Source organism: Capra hircus, chromosome 1 (genome assembly GCF_001704415.2).
Source record: "Capra hircus breed San Clemente chromosome 1, ASM170441v1, whole genome shotgun sequence".
NCBI classification, from domain to species: domain Eukaryota; kingdom Metazoa; phylum Chordata; class Mammalia; order Artiodactyla; family Bovidae; genus Capra; species Capra hircus.
Window position 1 is genome coordinate 5,197,134 of NC_030808.1, and position 21,038 is coordinate 5,218,171.

Here is a 21,038-nt window from a genome sequence, read left to right on the forward strand (position 1 = left end):
CTTTCTGGTTCTCTTCGATAATATAGACATAAAATTGATGTTTTTAAATATTAACCTTGAATTCTCCACAACCTTACTTCACTTATTAGATCTGTTTCTTTGTAGATTCCTTAGTATTTTCTATGTACACATTCATGTCATCTGCATATAGAGATAGTTTTACTTCTCTCCATCTTTACACTTTTTCCCCCCTTACTGCAATGATGAGAGTAGTGAGAGTGGTGAGAAAGGGCATCCTTGCCTTATTCCCCTGCAAAGAAAGTGCTCAATATTTCATTACGAAATATGACATTAACTATGGGTTTTCTAAGATAGGCAACTGATGGGCAAAAGGAGAGGTGCAGTAGTTAGGACTCCTGCAAGATACTCAAAGGGTAAGTGAAAAGAAAAAGCACAGTGAAAACTTCCAACAGTTCCCCCTGAAGAGTAAAATTCCCAAACTCACTCAGCCTCTTCCAGGGTACCTTCGTTCCTACACCCCTTTCGAAGTATTGGCCCCAGATATCTATAAGACTGCACAATCAGGGACTAGAGATAAAGAAGGACAGAGATTAATCATCAGAGGGCACACCTAAGACTAACTCTCTCAGAACCTTGCAAATATGGTCGCTGTCTGCTCTAGAGATCACCAGAGGTGGACAGCACGGAACGGTATTTTATAACTGGAGGACAACCCTGCCAGTGGGCAAATTACATACCTCTAACAATTCCTTTTTTTGGAGGGAGGGGGAAAAGGGACAAGAATAGTACTTCACATTGTTGTTGTTCAGTTGCTTAGTCCTGTCTGACTCTGCTGGGAGGATCAAATGAAATAATATACCTTAACTTATATGCAGAGTACATCATGAGAAACGCTGGGCTGGATGAAACACAAGCTGGAATCAAGATTGCTGGGAGAAATATCAATAACCTCAGATATGCAGATGACACCACGCTTATGGCAGAAAGTGAAGAGGAACTAGAAAGCCTCTTGATGAAAGTGAAAGAGGAGAGTGAAAAAGTTGGCTTAAAGCTCAACATTCAGAAAACAAAGATTATAGCATCTGGTCCCATTACTTAATGGGAAATAGATGGGGAAACAGTGTCAGACTTTATTTTTTGGAGCTCCAAAATCACTGCAGATGGTGACTGCAGCCATGAAATTAAAATATGCTTACTCCTTGGAAAGAAAGTTATGACCAACCTAGATAGCATATTCAAAAGCAGAGACATTACTCTGTCAACAAAGGTCTGTCTAGTCAAGGTTATGGTTTTTCCAGTGGTCATGTATGGATGTGAGAGTTGGACTGTGAAGAAAGCTGAGCACCAAAGAATTGATGCTTTTGAACTGTGGTGTTGGAGAAGACTCTTGAGAGTCCCTTGGACTGCAAGGAGATCCAATCAGTCCATTCTAAAGGAGATCAGTCCTGGGATTTCTTTGGAAGGACTGATGCTAAAGCTGAAACTCCAGTACTTCGGCCACCTCATGCGAAGAGTTGACTCACTGGAAAAGACTCTGATGCTGGGAGGGATGGGGGCAGGAGGAGAAGGGGACAATAGAGGATGAGATGGCTGGATAGCATCACTGACGCAATGGACGTGAGTTTGAGTGAACTCCGGGAGTTGGTGATGGACAGGGAGGCCTGGCATGCTGCGATTCACGGGGTTGCAAAGAGTTGGACACGACTGAGTAACTGAACTGAACTGAACGCCCTTAGTAGCGCCTGACACATACCCATGTTCCGTAATTGTTAGTGATTATTTGAATTTGATGTTAGAAATGTTTTTGTAAACATAAAAGATCCTGAATAGCCAAAGAAACCTTGAAAAAGAAAAACAGAGCTGGAGCAGTCAGGCTCCCGGACTTCAGACTATACTACAAAGCTACAGTATTCAATGCAGTACAGTACAGGCACAAAAACAGAAATATGGAACAACAGAACAGGAGAGAGCACACAGAAATAAACCATGCACCTGTGGTCAATTAATCTATGACAACGCAGACAACAGAGAAGAAAGGCTCTTCAGTAAGTGGTGCTAGGGAAACTGAACAGCTCAATGTAAAATCAACTTAGAACATTCTCTAACACCAGACACAAAAATAAATGCAAAATGGATTAAAGACCTAAATTTAAGAATGGATACTATAAAACTCTGAGGAAAACACAAGCAGAACACTCTTGGACAAAAATTAGAGCATATCTTTTTAAATTCATCTCCCAGAGTAACGGAAATAAAACAACAACAAAAGACAAATAAGACCTAGTGAAAGTTAAAAGCTTTGGCACTGCAAAGGAAACATTAAACAAACGAAAAGGCAATCTACGAATGGGAAAAAATACTGCAAATGATGCAACCAACAAGGCATTAGTCTCCAAAACACAAATAGTTCATACAGCTTAATATCAAAAACACAAACAACCCAATCAAAAAAATGGGCAGAAGACCTAACAGACATTTCTCCAAAGCAGACATACAGATGGCCAAGAGGCACATGAAAAGATGCTCAACATCACAAACAATTAAGAGAAATGCAGATCAAAACTATAATAGGTTTGACACTAGTCAGAAGGGCCATCATCAAAAAAATCTACAACTAATAAATGCTGAAGAGAGTGTGGAGAAAAAGGAACCCTCCTTCAGTGTTGGTGGGAATAAATTCATATAGTCACTGTGGAGAATAGTATGGAGGTTCCTTTAAAAACTAAAAACAGAGCTACCATACAATCCGACAATCTTTTTCCTAGAGAAAACCATAATTTAAAGAGATATATGCACCCCAACGTTCACTGCAGCACTACTTTCAATAACCAAGACACTGAAGCAACCTAAATATCCATCGACAGATAAACAGATAGAGATGTGGGGTATATACACACACACAGCCTCAGCCTTAAAAAATATTACTCAGCCTTAAAAAAAGAATGAAATAATACCATTTGCAACAAGTATGAACCTAAATAGTATCATACTAAGTAAGCCAGACAAATATCATATGCTATCACTTATATGTGGAATCTTACAGTAAAGATACACATAAATTTACATATAAAATAGGAATAGACCCATAGACATATAAAACAAACTTATGCTTACGAAAGGGGAAAGGAGGGGCAGGGAGAGGGATAAATTAGGAGTTTGGGATTAACATATACACATTACTACACAGAAAACCAACCAGGATGTACTATATAGCACAGGGTGCTGTATTCAATATTCTCAAATAATCTATTAAAAAAACTAATCTGAATATGTGTGTGTGCGTGTATCTGAATCACTTAGCTACACACCTGAAACTAACACAACATTGCAAATCAACTATATTTCAATAAAAAATAAACGTTTTTGAGTGGCATCCGGTGACCTTGAAACTGTAAGGAGAGAAATGTAATAGCATGTTACTTAGCTTTCCAGTGTTCAATATTGACACAGGTAACATAACATGAACACTGCTAACTGGTTTTCATTTTTCAGAACAAATAATGGGAGACTTAATCATGGTTATTAAATGAAATGTTATTAACGTTGACAAATAAAGGGGACAGGGTGAGAGACAGAATCAGACAGAACCCAAAGGAAAAGCAGTATTTCTTTATGACTTATACTGAGTCAAAAGATACTGCCTTAAATACTGTTATCTGCAAACAGATAACATCTTAGGTTCATAAATATAATGAGGGCATAAACAAACTAGAGAGACAGAGGCAAACCTGTCTAGAGACACCAAAGAACATTAAATAGCAGTAACGGGTAAAGACGAATATTATCTCTGAAGCCAAACTAGGTGTGCGATAGATGAGACTGCTTTAAATCAAAAACATGTAATACTTCGTAAAAACATAAACCTAAAGGATGTTTAAACAGACAATAAACAAAATTAAAAAAAAGTGAAACTCAGTTCAAGTCTAAACTGCTGATAACTTAGCTGTGAGTCTTATTGCAACTTTTTAAAGATTCCTCAAATAGAAATGGAATTTGATAAAGAGAAAAATCTATTTAACCAAAATCTTAGATTACTTTGACAAAACTAGGAGATAGTCAGGGAAGAAAAATATAGTGAGATTTCTTGTTTGGGAACAATGTTATACATACTGCTTAAAATTCCATATTGCCAAAGATATCAATTCAAATACATTCTTTAAAAATTTAAGGGTATCTTTTAGGGAAACAAGCTGTTAAACTGCCTGACTGACTCACTGGAAGAGACCCTGATGCTGGGAAAGATTGAAGGCAGGAGGAGAAGGGGACGACAGAGGATGAGATGGTTGGATGGCCTCACTGACTCGATGGACATGAATTTGAGCAAGCTCTGGGAATTGGTGATGGACAGGGAAGCCTGGAGTGCTGCGGTCCATGGGGTCGCAAAGACTGAGCACCTGAACTGAGAGCACCGATTCTCTGAAATCTGCTGTATTTCTGCCAAGAAAACCACTCACATAACAAAATCTGGCAGCTGCTTTTGATAACATTGATGATTTAAACCACAAGCTGATTCTTTAAGGAGACCAATAAAACTGACAAGCTTCTGCAGTCTCACCAAGCAAAATTATAACAAAAAGAGGAATACACAACATTTCCATTGTTATACAAAAATACCGCAATGGCTCTTACAATTTCTTGACCCTCCGCACACCCTTCAAACCACAGTACAATTTACTGCTCTCCTTCACAGTGTTGCTGTGCTGTGGTCAGTCGTGTCCGACTCTTTGCGACTCCACGGACTAGAGCACCCCAGGCTGCTCTGTCTGTGGGATTTCTCTGGCAAGCATGTGGGAGTGGGTTGTCACTTCCTTCTCCAGGGGATCTTCCCCACCCAGGGATCAAACCGCGGCTCTTGCATCTCCTGCATTAGCAGGTGGAGTCTTTACCACTGCACCACCTGGGGAGCAGGCCTTTATGGCAAAGCTCCTCAAAAAAAAAAAAACTATTTATAGTCACACTGTCTCCACTTCCCTCTCTCCCAACTCTTCCCTCTCTCTCTTCATTTGAGCCCACTAAAATCAAGCCTTCTCCCCTCCACTCCCTGGGAATTACTCTGTGAGGATCAGCGGCCTTCAGATGGCCAAATAGGAAATTCTGAATCTTCTCAGATAGCATCTTAGCAACACTGACCAGGTTGATCATTCCCTCCCTGAAATCCTTTCTTCATCTGGCTTCCTGGATACCACGGCCTTCTGATTTATCGCCTCACAAGCAGCCCCTTGCCAACCTGGTGGAGTCCCCCTTCTCCTCCAGAGCTCTAAGTGCTGGGGAACCAGGACTTGGTCCTCCCATCGCTCCTTCTCTCTGTAACACCCCCTATGAGAACTCATCCAGACCCACAGCGCAGACACGATCACTGATGGACTTGCTGTATGCTCTCATATTCACACTTGCTCTAACCTCGCCTATTCTCAAACTCTGTACTCATGTATCCAACTGCATACTCAAATTACTACCTGTATGTGTCTGGCAGACATCTCACATTGAACAGGTCCACAAACCTTGGTTCCTCAACCTCCAGCTAGGATATATATATCAAAATACTGACCATGGTTATGTTTAGGTAATTTTTCCCTGTTTCTGCCTTCAAATTCTTAACTATAAACGCATATTACTCTAGAATCAGAAAAATGTTCAAACAGACAACAAACTATAAATAAAAAAATGTGTCTTCAGAAAAAAAGGCAGTTCCATTGCAGTTGTCTTTAGGGCTCCCAAGGAACGTCAGTTACTTTTTCTCCTTTATAATGGATATTTTCTCCAGTCATCAGTAGATACTGACTTATCACTGCCCAGAAAACTCATGGGTAACTCTAAAACACTTTTTTAAATCAGGCTCCACTGATATCTTCATAGTAATTACAAAATAATTAAATTTCATAGAAACTTTAAAAGATGCTTTGATGTGGGAAAAGACGACCTTGTTACAGGAAAATAAGAAGAAAAGATCCATCAAGTCCAGTCTAGCTCTGTGAACACAGGCAAATGTGCATCCTTGTGACTGAAGCGGGGAGTCCCTGCCCTACGTGTGTCCCAAAGGCCTTTGAAAAAGATAAAGTTACACACAAAATACAAAGAATTATGAAATGCAAAAGAAAATCAATTTTAGCACCACCAGCAGCATGATATTGGAAAGACCAAGTAGTCGGAGAGAATTAAGGTAATGCAGATATTTCCAACAGTGTTATCTCTAAGATCCTTAACCTCACCCTACAGGTTCCCCATAAGGAAAACACCACCAACACTTACGTCAAGGACTGAATGGTTGGCTGCATTTAACAGCACAGTGCCTGGCATAAGACTTATCGTTATTATTCCCAACTTTATGCAAGTGACCTAAAGAAAACTACATTTTCCAAGGTTCTACAAACCCAAAAAGTTAAGCTACAAAATACAGATTCTGGAACCTCTAAAAATGAAAGTATGAGTAAGCCTAGTAATGATCGCAACAAGATAAAAAGAAAGTATTGAGATTACACGTCTGCTCAAGAGAATGGATAATCTCATAGACCCAAAGAATTCCCAACTAAAAGATGAAATTCATCCAATACTACACACTTCCGTTACAGATGAGGAAACAGAAGTCCCGAGAGGGTAGTATCTTAAGGTTAAAAAGGTCGTCTTCAATTTAACTGAAATATTACATTTCAACTCATATTACATGATCTAAGTAGTGATGCTGTGTTGAGGACAGGGGTAAAAGTGAGGAGGAAGAAAACAAAGAATAGAGGGAAATGCCTCAAGTGTCCTCTGAGTGTGATGAGAACATTAGACAAAGATTAAAAGGACATTTAGGGAGTAGACATTTCCCCTTATTACGTAATATTCGGTTTGTTAATTTCTGATCAACATTTCTTGAATTACATAGATTAAAACTCTCATAGATCATTAAAAAGAATCTGAAACTAAACTAGGCCGAACTTAAACTAAAGTCAAGTTATACCCAATGAAATATCCATAGAAATTTAAAAGAAGGACACAGTGCTGGAGATATTTCACCAAAAGTTACTTTCAATACAGAATAATAAGTGTTCCTGTCCTACATTCATAATGAAACATTCACGGCATTTGTTTTCAAGCTGTAAAAATTATAGCCGTGATTTACATGATTTCTGATCGCCTAGAGGAAGTGAGAGCCTGAAAACTAGACCTCGGTCAGGATGACCTCCTGTAGATCTAAGGCTTGACAAACACAGTATGCAGAGCAACTGAGAGCACAAGCAAACCACGGGAAAGGGGCTCTTGAAACTCCCAACCACCCCAGAAATACCTTCTCATCCCGACGCCTAAAAAATCCGAGCCAAAAAAAAAAAAAATGGATTAAGAGGAAAAAACATTAAGTAACAATGCTAACTGTATATGGCAGCAGTTACAGGAGGTCTTCCCTGGTGGCTCAGTTGATGAAGAATCTGCCTGCAAAGCTGGAGACCCAGGTTCAATCACTGGGTAGGGAAGAGCCTTTGGAGAAGGGAATGGCTACCCACTCTTGCTTGGACAATTCCATGGACAGAGGAGCCTGGCGGGCTACAGTCCACAGGTCACAAGAGTCCGACACAACTTAGCAACTAACATCACCAACCACCACCACTGCAGCTGCAGTAAAGCAATTATAACATGAATCACAGATATGAAACTTTCTAATTTTAGTAGAGGCACTAAACCGAAATGCTTTATTTAAAGATAACCTAATCCACTAATCCCTGGTAGGCAGTACAGTGCTAGGTATCTCAATAAACATAGCTACAACTAAAATTTTAAAATCTGTTTCTCATTATTGATGTTAACTTGGAAGTCAAAATTACCATCTCTAAAATGGAAAATATCGAGCTGCAGACTTTCCACCTAGCCTTCAAAGAGCTACTTTCCAACATTTAATACCAAGATTTAGTCAGCTAAGTAATATTAATTTGAGGCCTATTTTTAAAAAAGCTGAAATATTCCTAGGTTCAAATATTATTTGAGGAACAACTGACTAGGCAAATACTATTGTTTTTCATCTGAGATGGAAAGTGTTTTGGCAGTACGGTCTTTCTAAATTCTACCCAAAAAAGTAATACCATTTCAGAAGCCTCCCCTAACCATCTATCACAGCTATTCATTATTCTCGACTAGGGGAAAAAAAACCTATTAGCAGTCACTCTGTATTTGATGAATTTACAACACTAAGTGTTTCTTTACTTATGCTATTTGTTTGCCCTTCCTATGGGAAGGGTTGTGCTGTGAGCTGTGCTTAGTCCCTCAGTCGTGTCTGACTCTTTGCGACTCCAAGGACTGTAGCCCATCAGGCTCTTCTGCCCATGGGGATTCTCCAGGCAAGAGTACTGGAGTGGGTTGCCATGCCCTCCTCCAGGGGATCTTCCCAACGCAGGGATCAAACCCAGGTCTCCCACATTGCAGACGGATTCTTTACCATCTGAGCCACCAGGGAAGCCCAAACAAAGCACCAAAAACTGGGACTGAGAAGAAGGAACAAGAATGAAACAAAGTCCTCTGAACACATATCAGAGTGCTACGAACTTAGAGTGTAACAGAAACACTGCAAAACTGCAGTGGAATTATTTTTGACGTCTGACAGGTATGGCAAATAAGCTAACCACAGGACAGCTTTCCCTGCGAGAAGAATGAGTGTGTAAAGAGGGACTGACGCATCTGTTTGTATCCCAGATTCACGGACGTGGGTTCCAAAGGGTCCTGGCCGATCCAGGCAATGAACCAACTACCCCAAGCCAGACTAGCCTCACCATCACGAGAGCCACAGACATCACAGGTGGGCGTGCCCTACAGAGGCCAAGAGAGAGTGGTTCCTCTTGGGTTAGATACGATCAGAAGCTACAAGACACAGTTATGTCTTCTCCTTTCCCTGCAAGCAGGAGGAGGATCACAGAGAACTGCAGAACTGTTCAGACGAACGAAAGAAATATATTCCTTCTACACCTAATTTTGGGGGTAGAATGGGCAAATTTTCACAACTTTTAAATCACGTTAAAGTAAAACATTTATGTGATCTGACTGTAAAAATAATACTTGATCACAGTAGAAAATAAGGGGGGGGGGGGAAGTCACCTAAAACCTCAAATCCAGACAACCACATATTCTCTCTACTCAGAAGTATGTGTCTACAGGGTAGCAATGACATCTATATGCTACCATGTGTGAAACAGATAGCTAGTGGGAGGCTGCTGTGTAACATAGGGAGCTCAGCTCAGTGCTCTTCGATGACCTAGAGGAGTGGACTGGTGGGGCTTGGGGGAGGGGGGAGGCTTAAGTGGTTAAGGATATATGTGTACATACAGCTGATTCACTTTGCTGTCCAGCAGAAATATACTAAAATTGTAAAGCAAATATACTCCAATTAAAAAAAAAAAGTACCCGTCTGCCTGTAGGGTTGGTATAAGCAGCAGGCAAGCACGACCCTTTTGGGCCATCCAGCTATCATTTGCCCCCCTCATTTTCTAACCAAATCCTGATTGTGCCTACAAGTCTACTCCACCTGAGGCCATGAGTTTCTGGAGGTAGCAAACCCTAGTCCCAGCCTAAGAAGAATCACAATCCATTCCAGCCAGTCACCGTGGTCCTCCTTTCCTTGACACTGACTGGTTTAGACGTAAACTTATGCAATGCTGACTCAACGGAGGAGAAGCTGGGGTAGCATCTACTATGAAGTCTTCGGGAAAGGCTTTTATCACTGATAGAGAGACATCACAGGAAAAAAAAAGTCTTCTTCCAAGAAACTTAGTCATACTTACTTGTACACTTGAACTTGTGGCAGTCATCTTGCAACCATAAGAGGAACTAGCCGTGGGCAAAATAAACACATATCCTGCATTTTCAACTTTTTCTCACTGACCTTACTTTTAAAAACATATACACACAGACACATCTTTCTGACCCAACCTCCCCCTACTAAAACCATTCTCTTCTCTACTCTTCTCAAAAAAGCTGTCAAAACAAGCTGTTTCCTCCACTAAACTATGCACTCATCATTGACATTCCCAGGCTTTTTTAATTTCCCAAAACTTAAGCTTCTTCTATCCTACGTTTTCAAGGCACATTTGACACGTTGCTATTTTGGCAATGAACACACGCTACAGTAATGGTCTGCCCTGCAGATTATAATCTCTGAAAACACTGCCAATATCCAGAAAAGTTCCTGGCATATAAAGCACAAATATTTGTTTCATTAATGAAATGGAAATCCAATGCCTAACAAACAGGCATATCCCGAATGTTGAAATGAGTGTAGCAACCCTACGATCTACACACACCAGAATATGCCTTTGTGTGTGTTAAGCTGGAAAGAAGGACAAGTGCTCAGGAAGGCAAGAGAGCACAGTGCCTTGAAAGCTGAAGACACAATTCTTTACTCTCCAGGAATCAGAGGGCTGGTCAGAGTTAACTCAGTAGCAGAGGGGAGGGCGTTTCCACACCGGTAGCTCAGAACCAATGGCGAGAAGGTGTGCCAGGATCTGGGCGACTCTGCCACCGGTCAGCACTGCTGCCAACCTGCGCCAGGGAGGAAGGGGCATCCCAGCCCTCCCGGGGCCTGGAGCTGGCAACAAATCTGACCAGTGACAACCGGCACACCTCAAAGGCCAAGCATGCACGTGCGCGCGCGCACACACACACACACACACACACACACACACACACACACACAAACCAAAGAAATACATTTAGAGCTTAAACTGTACTTGCAACAGTCCAAGAGACAACGAAGCAGGCAAAGTTGGTGGCAGTTCCAGATTCAGCCCTACCCAGCACTTCCTTTGGTATGACAACTAGGAATAAAGGGATGTAAGCAAAGAACTCTACTCAGTTAAGCAAAAATGCTTTTCTACTTCAAAAGTCACTTCCGAATGTGAAAGAACTGATTAAAAGGGCAATGTCTTTTTTACTTCCCTTTCTAATTTTAGTAATAAATCCTATCTGGAGGAGAGTCCTGGGCCATGCTGGGAACACTCCTCAGAAAAACAGTAAATAAAGAGACACTAGATTATTTTTCCAGTAGTCATGTACGGATGTGAGAGCTGGACCATAAAGAAGGCTGAGCACCGAACAATTGATGCTTTTGAACTGTGGTACTGGAGAAGACTCTTGACAGACCCTTGGACTGCAAGGAGATCAAATCACTCAGTCCTAAAGGAAATCAATCCTGAATACTCATTGGAGGGGCTGGTGCTGAAGCTCCAATACTTTGGCCACCTTATGTGAAAAGCCAACTCATTGGAAAAGACTCTGATGCTGGGCAAGACTGAAGGCAAAAGGAGAAGGGGACAACAGAGGATGAGATGGTTGAATGGCATCACCAACTCAATGGACATGGGTTTAAGCAAGCTCCAGGAGATGGTGAAGGACAGGGAAGCCTGATGTGCTGCAGTCCATGGGGTCACAAAGAGCTGGACATAACTGAGACTGAACAACAAGATTCTTTGAAAATGAAAAGTGTCTTGGGCCAAGATCTGACAACCACAGTTTATAAAACAGTTCAGCGCAAAATACTAATGAAATCAGTGATTACTGATCTAATGAAATTACTGATCTTACCAAACCCCACTTACTCCAAAAAGACAACCTAATCATTGAAACCTAATCAATTCATTGAAAGACTAATAAGTCTTTTGCAGCTGCCCATTTTACAGCAAACTCTCTGAAGGACAAGTACGTCTCCTCACTGATTTAACTGACTTCCAAAAGACATTGGCACACTTTTGAGGAGAATAAGGTATTAAGGATATGAAGATAGCAGCAAGTAGGAAGTGAAGTGGACGGGTCGTACCATTCCAACAGGGTCCTAGGAGGTCACCTCCTTAGGCAAAAACATCTCCCTTGGGAATCCTAGAGGCTGACCAGTCAGTAAAGAGAGAGATCAGTGTGTGTGTAGGGGAAGAGGGAGGCAGAAGGAGAAGGCAAGGCATTCCCTATACGCATACCATGGTTAGTCTATATCCTTAGAGGTGGGATATTACCAATGTCCAGGCTACAAACAAATGGAAAAAATGACCCCAGGATATAAAGCGCTTTTTAATATAATTTGACTTTAACGGGGGATGGGGAAATGGAGTGCAGCTGACCACGATGACTAAGATCCAATCTAAGAAATGACAAAGTAAAAATGACTTTACCAGATAGTACCTGGGGGACTGTTATTTCCTTACAAAAATATCCTTTGATTACTAAGTTTCCTACGCTATTAAGAAAATGACTTACGTTTATTTTTCAAAAGGCCGAGTTGCACAGAGCTTCAGCTGCATGGAGGTAACATTCTCTAAATGGTGTCAGTACTGAGAAAGGAGCCAGCAGCCCGCTGACTCCACGGCATGCCCACTGTGCTTCTAGGACAGTCGTTAACAACCAAGATCCTGGCAGCCACTCTGTCTTTGTTCCTTACATTTGCTTGGGGACAATTTTTATGATGCTATTAATATTCTCTAAACTGGCCCTGATCCTCAATAAGACAAAGAATCGGTTCTAGAGGGGTGATCATATTAAAGGAGAATAGTAGCCAGACAACCCAAATTATATTTTGCCCAATCTAATCCTAAGTCAATTACAAGGACAAAGAAGTCACAAGATAAATTTTTTTTCTATCTTAGGAGATGAACTAAAAGAATGATTTAAATCCAGCTGCTTCCTCAATCCTCACGCCCATGATGGAAACAGAAAGCAGAATTCTCAATGATCGAGAGTTTTAATTTGGTACACATTTCGAGTAACTTAAGAGTGCAGCAAACACTGTTTTCTCTCTCACTCTTTCGAAAATCCCCAATTTCCAAAGCACAGAACTAAAATGAATCCACATTATACCACCAATGCAGCATCTGACAGTTTACTGAACACACACAGCCAAACCACATTCAATATTCCATGGAGATAAAACAGAAGACATATATCATTATCAGTAAGAAACTGACACATTCTAGTCAAAAGGATGGTCAAAACCTTTGACATGACCTTTCTGAACTACTAACAGATGCAAGAAGCTATGTGCTAAATACATCCCCTGTTCATCATCGATACCTTTCTATATTAATACAGGGACGTCATTTTTTAAAAAGTACACCACCTAGATGTAATTGGCAGGTAAATTTACATTGCAAATATTCACGACATACAAGCCGTAAATGAGAATCGATATTAATAAATCAGTTCTGTCTTGATGTTAATAAGCAGGAAGAGACCAGATAGGTTACTAACCTGCCGGACCACAGCGTCCTCAACCATAAAGGGAGGAATAAATAAATTAGATGCAGGATGGCAGGTGTTTTCATTTATTAAAAAGCCAATTCCAATTAACTGTTATAACTGCCTCTACAACATTTGGCTGAGACTGTTTAATCAGCTGATCCCTTTAATAAAAAGCCATGTCCTGCGTTCTTTGCCTCAGAAGTGGTCTCTGAGATGCTGCTAGCGATTTGTCAGGATGTTCACTTGTTTTCCCAGTAGCAGCCATGCGCGGCACACCCACGCGCTTCTCTTCAATCTCTCCTCTGATCAATGGTTGAAAGCAGCTCAAGGAGGCAGCAAGATGGGACTGTAACCAAGTACTTCAATGAACTAAAGAACAGACAATAACAACCAACCATATTGATGTTTACCGTGGAGCCAGCGCTGTTCTAACCACTTAACACATATTAATGTACTTAATCTGCAACCACCTCTATGACGCAGATTATATTATCATCATCCCATTTTACAGATGAGAAAAGAAGACACGACTAAGTGAAGTAACCTGTCTGAGGCTTCATGGCAGGTAAGTAACGGAGCAAGAACTTGACCTTCAGCAGTCTGGCTTCAGGTGACTCACTTTCAGTAACTCTGCTTACTGCTTCTCTGTCAACTGTACAGTGATCAGACCCACCACTTCAGTTCTGTCAATACTACGGCAGCCAGAAGCCCAGGTTTCACGGTGGGTGTACAGCTCTATTTTATCTGCAGTCATGAAATGTTTGCTTTCTCCAAGGGGCCTAGATTCTGGCAATTAGTGCTCAAATTACCCATACCTTGGGCTTGGGCAGATTACCTTATTTGGCATATTTTTTTTTAACAGTTTCATAGGTCATCCATTCCACCGTATAAAATACACCATTTAGCAGTGTGTGCATGCGTGTACTAAGTCATGTCCAACTCTTTGTGACCCACGGACTGTACAGCTCTTCTGTCCATGCAGATTCTCTAGGCAAGAATACTGGAGCGGGTTGCCATTCCCTTCTCCAGGAAATCTTCCCAACCCAGGGATCAAACCTGCGTCTCTTACGTCTCCTACCTGGAAGCCTCAGGAAGTTGAGTTTAGGGATAGGACGATTCTACCGTTAACAGAACACTGGTCAGAAAGCTGGAAGGAAGAGATGATTCCTTAAACCTAAGTCTTGGAGAGGATCAGCACTGTGACGAGAATCTGACAACTGACCATTTAAAGGGGTTTTCAACATCATTTCTCACAGTACAGGAGCGCAAAAGGCATATGGCCTGCAAGATTTTAACTGAATGGTAAATACTCACCATCCCCCAGCATGCCTAGAAGGCTGACTTTCTGAGTAAATCACATTCTCCTAAGGGGAGAAATGCCACTTTCCAAGTGATCTGCTCAATACGTAGTCTCCTTAACCCTTGTTAAAGGGGCCCCTTGTAAACTTGGCCCCCTAAAAATGCAGACTTTGAGGAGTAACAGCACAAAGTAATTTTTCAAAGAATATGTTACAGGCAAATTATACCCCAGTGTGCAGATTATTTTCCAGTGGTCCCATTATACTCTTTCACTCATCACTACACTTCAGATCCTACCCACGAAACAAGCCAACCTCCTGACTTGCCTCTGAATTCAAAATACATGGTATCACAGGTAAAGGGCAACTCTGCACTTTTTGTTCTTTCCATTCTCAACATCAACAGTGTAATGATGAAATGTACCCTCAAGCTTCTAAATCGTTAATATACAGGATTAGAAAAAAAAAATACATGTGAAATAAAAATTAAGAACATCTGAAAGAATGATAGCTTTTAAGAGGAAATCACAAGTTTAAAAAAAAAACAACACCCTAGTTGTTGAAAGAGTACTATGAACAGTGGTTAACAAACTCTTTATGTTCCCAACGGGGTGAGGGGGGCATGCAAAAAAATCTACGTTATAAAACATGCATGTACTACTGTTAGTCTGTACCTTGAAAATTAATGTCTTTCTTATTTTATAGAAGTGATGTTTAAAAAAATCCAAGGGCTTATTATTTTCTTCCAAATGAATCATCTGGCACCCACCTTAGCCCAAATCCCTAAAAAATTCATGATTTCTAATCTCTTCTAGTTGCAAACATAAAGCACCATTTTCTACTACAAAATATCTTAAATAAAAGCCTATCAAAAAGAAAAAAGATTCATTCTTGTGACCACAGATAAAGGCCAGCTGCTCCCAGTTCACATTTCCCATCCCTAAACTTTGTAGACAATAGGGACTGTATGCTTGGGTCCTGGGCTCGTTTTTAAACCAATAAGTAATGATCCAACTTGGAAAGACACCAGCGTCATCACTCTTAAGACAATAAGACAGACAGCCATATGGTTTGCCTTCCATCAGTCAGCGCTTTCTAGACTTGACCCAAAGAGACCTGTTAATTCCACCCGCGTCCTCCTCTCCGCCACCAGAAACTACTACTGTGTGCCTGAAAAGCCAGGGTCCACAAAAAACCAGGAGGCAGGCTCCTTTGGCATTCTCCTACCGAAATCTTCATGAAGAACAGATTAAGCGCATTTTCTGAGATGTATACACCACACAACAGCAAAACCACAGGGAAACAAACAAACAAAAAACCCTGAGTGCAGTAAGAGAAATGAATATTTCTGTTACAGTACTGTTAGGAGGTGACTCCTAGCTGCACATTTCTTCCTCTGTTTTAGCTCTCACTGGCACAAACTTCTCAGGCAGTAGGTCACGAGGCTGCTCTGTGTTTAAACACCACCTCAGCATTACTTGGCCGCTTCCTAAGAGTGCTGGCACCTCACCCACTGATTACCTGCATCCACACACACACAACCCCAGCTTCAGGCCTCTGAGGCAACCCTTCTGGAGTGCTCCTTGGCCTTTTATAGTGGAGGCATGTGATGAGCGCACCGGCACCAGCTGTTCCTAATTACCTCTCAGGCTGGGGCGAATGACTCAGCAGCCCAACTTTCTTTTTAAGGAGTCATCTACCTTGCGAGCCAACCAACAAACTGAACAATAGTAAAGCACTTGACACGGCTATAGGTTAAACAAGAAGAATCACACACGATGCCAGGCTATCACCTAAACCAAGGCCGTCCTACTGCAAGCTGACTCACCAGGTGTTTCCCCCACCCGCCCCGCCCCCAGGCTTCCCTAGTGGTTCAGATGGTAAAGAATCTGCCTGTAAAGTGGGAGACCAAGGTTCGATCCCTGGATGGGGAAGATTCCCCTGGAGAAGGGAATGGCAACCCACTCCAGTATTCTTGCCTGGAGAATTCCACGGACAGAGGAGTCTGGCGGGCTACAGACCACGGGGTACAAGAGAGTTAGACACGACTGAACGACTAACATCTTTCTTTACTCCAAAGGCTGAAGTAGGAAGCCTTTTCCAGTCCAGCCAGCCCTTGCACCACTACCCAAGACCAGGAAGAAGCCAGCCGGCCTCTTCCCACTTCTCTGCTTGACCATGTGAAGCGCTCAATCGCGCTCCGTCACTCGCACGCCCGGCTGTTTCCACCCCTTCACTATTCGGAACTGCCGCCGGACAGGCAAACCCCTCCGGGCTATAAGGATTGTCAAAACACAGGAACCCAAGATCTAGCCCTCCACACCCGATACTGACAGATTTCTCCCCAAAAGACAAGGCGTCCCTACAAAACAGCCTTTGTTCCGCCGAGCCTGACCTCGCATCTTGTTTCCCCCTGCTCTCCCACACGCAGTTTCTTCCACAATGACTACTACTACGCTGTACCTCGGAATCAGCCCGAACCCAACCCTCACTTTGCACAAAAGCCTTTCTGCATGATTCTACTCAATGACACAAAACTGCCGCGCAAGGACGCGCGAGCGACGGCACTCGCCTGAAACACGCACAAAGCTGGCGTCTCTACGAGCAACACCCACTCTCACCCGACTGTGGGAGCCTTTGATTACAGCCTGCTGGGCAAAACTCCCAACAAAGAGGGTGGGGGGTGGGTGAGGAGGGGGTCTTGGGATCCCCAGGGGCTGCCCCCTAAACCAGTCTTGGCTAAACCCAGCCAGCCCCGCAAGGTGGTGGTTGTGCTCCAGCCACCGACTCGGCCTTTCTGAGTCCGCGATCATACGCGCCACCTACACTCCCCGGCTACCCCCGACCAGGCTGCGAAGAAGGGAGGCCGACAGCTCGCGGGCCGCGGCCGCCGAGGGTGGGCGGAGAACAATACGGAGCCGGGGCGGGCGCTGCTGAGGTGTCACAGCCGGGTGCACCGCGCGCGGCATCGGGGCGGGGGTGGGGTGCGCCCGGGAAGCGGCGGAGGGCCCCCCCCAGCCCCGCGGCGCCGGGTAAAGTACAGAGCCGGCCCGTAAACAGCGGCGCTGGCGGCGGCGCGCCGGGCCGCTCGCCCCTTCCGGCGGACGCGGCCCCTTCCAGGAACCCGAGCCCGAGCTGCCCCGCGCGGGCCCGGCTCAGAGGCCCCCCGCGCCCGCCGCCCAGACCCAGAGGGCCGCCGCCCCGCGTCCTCCCCTCCGCCGCCTCCTCCGGACCCGCTCGAAGATCGCCCCTCACCGGCCGACGGCCCGGACCGCGCCACCGCCGCGCCGAACCCTCCGGGCGAAGGGCGCTCAGGACGGGCGAGCCACTCACCACAGCCGAGGCGCGGCGCGGCCCGACTGACGGCGGCCAGCAAGCCCGACCGGCCGCGCGGGCAGCGATCAGGTGACTCACTCCCTCCCCGCGGCCGGCCGCCCCCTCCGCGCCCCACCCCTCCCTTCGCTCCGAAGCCGCTGCCGCCACCGCCCCGCCCCCTCCCGGGGCCGAAGCCCCGCCCAGACGCTTCACGAGGTCCCGCCCTGTAGGCCAACCTCGCGAAGCCCCGCCCCTCCCGCTCTGGCGCGCCTAAACCCCGCCCTCCCGAAAAGCCCGCCCCCCACGCTGGCCGGGAATCCGGCTTTGCGGGTCCCTGCAGCTTGCTCCCTGCAGCCCGAAGCCCACCGGACGGGGATGCAGGGAGGGACCATACGCGGGTACCGGGCATGGCAGGATAGTGCAGGCGATGGTGTCTTTGAAACCTCCGAGGGCGTCGCCCCTTTGCAGGCATAGCCCGCTGTCTGAAAAAAAAAAAAAAAAAAAACCACCTGAGGACCATCATCTCCTCCTTCCCTGCTTCAAGAGGAAAGGAAAAGCCTGATGGCCTGCTCTCTCGAAGTGTTGCCTGGACACCCGGAGTCGAGTGCCAGCGGACACCAGGAGGAGAAGACTAGCGCCGGCCCAGGTCCCTCTCCCCAGACCAGACCCCATCAGAGGTAGCTGCTGGCAGCACGCTCCTCTGCCTTCTCCTGAGCGTGGCGGGGCGCCCAGGTTCGCAGGTATTTGAGCTTGCTGATAAAGATGCATCAAGTGCACCCAAGATTTTGTAGAAAGCATCTGGCAGCCCTGGTGTCTGACAGTGAAAACAACAGCGTCGGCTAGCAGGTGTCCCCTTTATGCCGTGGCTGCCAGTAAAGTTGGAACCGGGTTCAGTGTTCTAGTGGTGTCAGCCAGCTCATCTCGGCCCCAGGTCAGACATTCATCTCTTCTGCTGTTTATTCTGGTGTTTATCCAGCTGTCGGCGTTAAAATTAAGTTCCCAGTCTACTTAAGTAGACATCTCTGCAGTTCAAAGCACTGACTGTGGGCAGAGACGCCCACCTGACAAAAAGCCTACACTTCCGAATCTAATGGGAGACCCGAGTGTCCCTTTCACTGTGCTGATCTATTGGAGGCCGGATCTTGGGATTTTGCGATCGGCTTTTGATTCAGGTTGAAACACAAGACACTGATGGTTGGACAGCATCAGCACCAGGAGGTGAAGGCTCATTCTGGGGTAGGAAGAAAGACAACTCTGCACCTCCCAGTGCAAAAAAGGCTACCTAGTTAACAAAAGTCAGATATTGTCACTAATGTGACTACATTTGTACTCACAGACTGAGACTACAGGACATTTGAGTTATATCCAAAATACACGAGAAAATGACGAGTGAAATTGTGCAGGGTCCAACTGGCGAAGTGATTGACTGTAACCTAGAATTTGGACAGGAGGTGACATTTGTATTGAAGAATAGGACCCTATAAGCCAAGGAGGGAAGACTGTATGCAACAATCTAAAGGGAGAAGGCAGATGGCATTTCAGGCTGCCTGAGTTCGTGCCCGCATGTGTGCTAAGTCACCCTATGGACTGTAGCCCGCTAGCTCCTCCATCCATGGGATTCTCCAGGCAGGAATACTGGAGTGGGTTGCCATCCTCTTCTCCAGGGGATCTTCCTAATCCAAGGACCAAACCCGCATCTTTTATATCTCCTGCATTGGCAGGTGGGTTCTCTACTGCTAGCGCCATCTGGGAAAGCCTTGTGTTTATTTAATATTAAAATGGTAAGTAAAGTGAAAGGAATGTAGTCTCTGACTTGGGATGTTCACAACTTCTAAGATTTAAAACAGGCAAAAATAATTTAAAAATAAGCTATTACTATAAGGATATATTGTACAATACAGCCATACTTATTTTATGATGACAATAAATGAGGTATAACTTTAAAAATTCTGAGTCACTATATTGTACACCTGTAACATATAACATATAATATTGTTATTATAACAATAATATATAAGTATAACATCAGCTATACTTCAGTTTTTTAAAAGGCAGTAATAAAGAAAGAAGACAATACTGGAGCAGAAGAGCTTAATGTGACAGGGGCCAAATTGGTGAAAGAGGTGCTACTGGAATACCAGATTTAGTGACAATCTAAGTGGTTCAGTGTAGGGTCTGAGTAGGGAAAAATTCCTGTGGCTCCAAAAACCAGTTGGGGATTAAAGATAGCAAAACTCTGTTGTCACTCTCTGTATCAAGAGGGGAATTTGTTTTCCAACCATCTGAATCTGGACTGATGCTATAACCGCATAGCCAGGAGAACACTGCAGAAATGATGCTCTGTTAATTCTGGGTATAGTCTTTAGATTGGCATCTCCCACTTCCTCTTTCTTGGGACCCTCCCTCTCGAACAAGTCACCATGCTGTGACAAGCTCAGCATGGGACATGTGTACCCTCTCTAGTCAACTGCCCCCAGCAGAGCAAGCAGCCAATTTATTGTTTCTCAGTCTCTGTCGAGTCCGACTCTTTGTGACCCCATGGACTGCAGCACACCAGGCTTCCCTGTCCTTCACCATCTCCTGGAGTCTTCTGAAACTCATCACTCATGAGTCAGTGATGTTATGTAACATCTCATCCTCTGTTGCCCCCTTCTCCTGCCCTCAGTCTTTCCCAGGCAGGCTGCTGTCCATGTCTCTAAACCAGCCAATATTTGGTATCAAATGTGTCATGAGTGAGTCACCTTTAATGTTCTGTTCTAGTCAAGTTTAAACATGACTCCAACCCCAGCCAAAAACAAAACCAAAAAACTCTTAATAGGGTCCAATGAATTCATAAAAACATAAGATAATAAAATGATTGCTGTTTTAAGCCACTAAGTCTTGGAGTGGTTTGGTTAAGGAAAATGTCTGGTAATGGAGTAGAACATGAAAATGTAGTTAAATTTGTAAGAAAACTCATAAAGTCAGTGTCAAGGCTGAGAGGAAAGTTCAAATAAATAAAACAGGAAATATGTAGAAGAGACTCATTTTAAACCTGTGTCAAGCTCCTTGATCTGAGATGACCCTTGAGATTCTCCTCAGTTACAAATTAATTGTGCCCCAAAATTCCTTCAGTCTGCTGTGTTGATAGAATTAAGTAGAGAAATTCTTATTCTCTCAGAAGTTAATGCTAAAAATTGTTCTTCACATATATATACATACACATATGCTGTTGTTCAGTCACTAAGACGTGTCCAGCTCTTGACACTCAGGATGCCCTCTGCCTCTGTAAAGTGAAGA

The 21,038-nt window shown here is 43.9% G+C and overlaps 1 protein-coding gene across 2 annotated transcripts in view; it reads right to left on the reverse strand.

Annotated features, from left to right (window-relative positions):
- Positions 1-17,855, reverse strand: part of BACH1 (BTB domain and CNC homolog 1) — a 46,375-nt gene extending 28,520 nt beyond the window's left edge. Inside the window, exon 1 of one of the 2 annotated variants that reach the window (XM_018049134.1) lies at positions 17,778-17,855. The gene's annotated coding sequence lies outside the window, so the exon portion shown is untranslated. Of the gene's footprint in view, positions 1-17,699 lie in introns of both variants that reach the window. The other variant, XM_018049175.1, reaches the window with a different exon arrangement.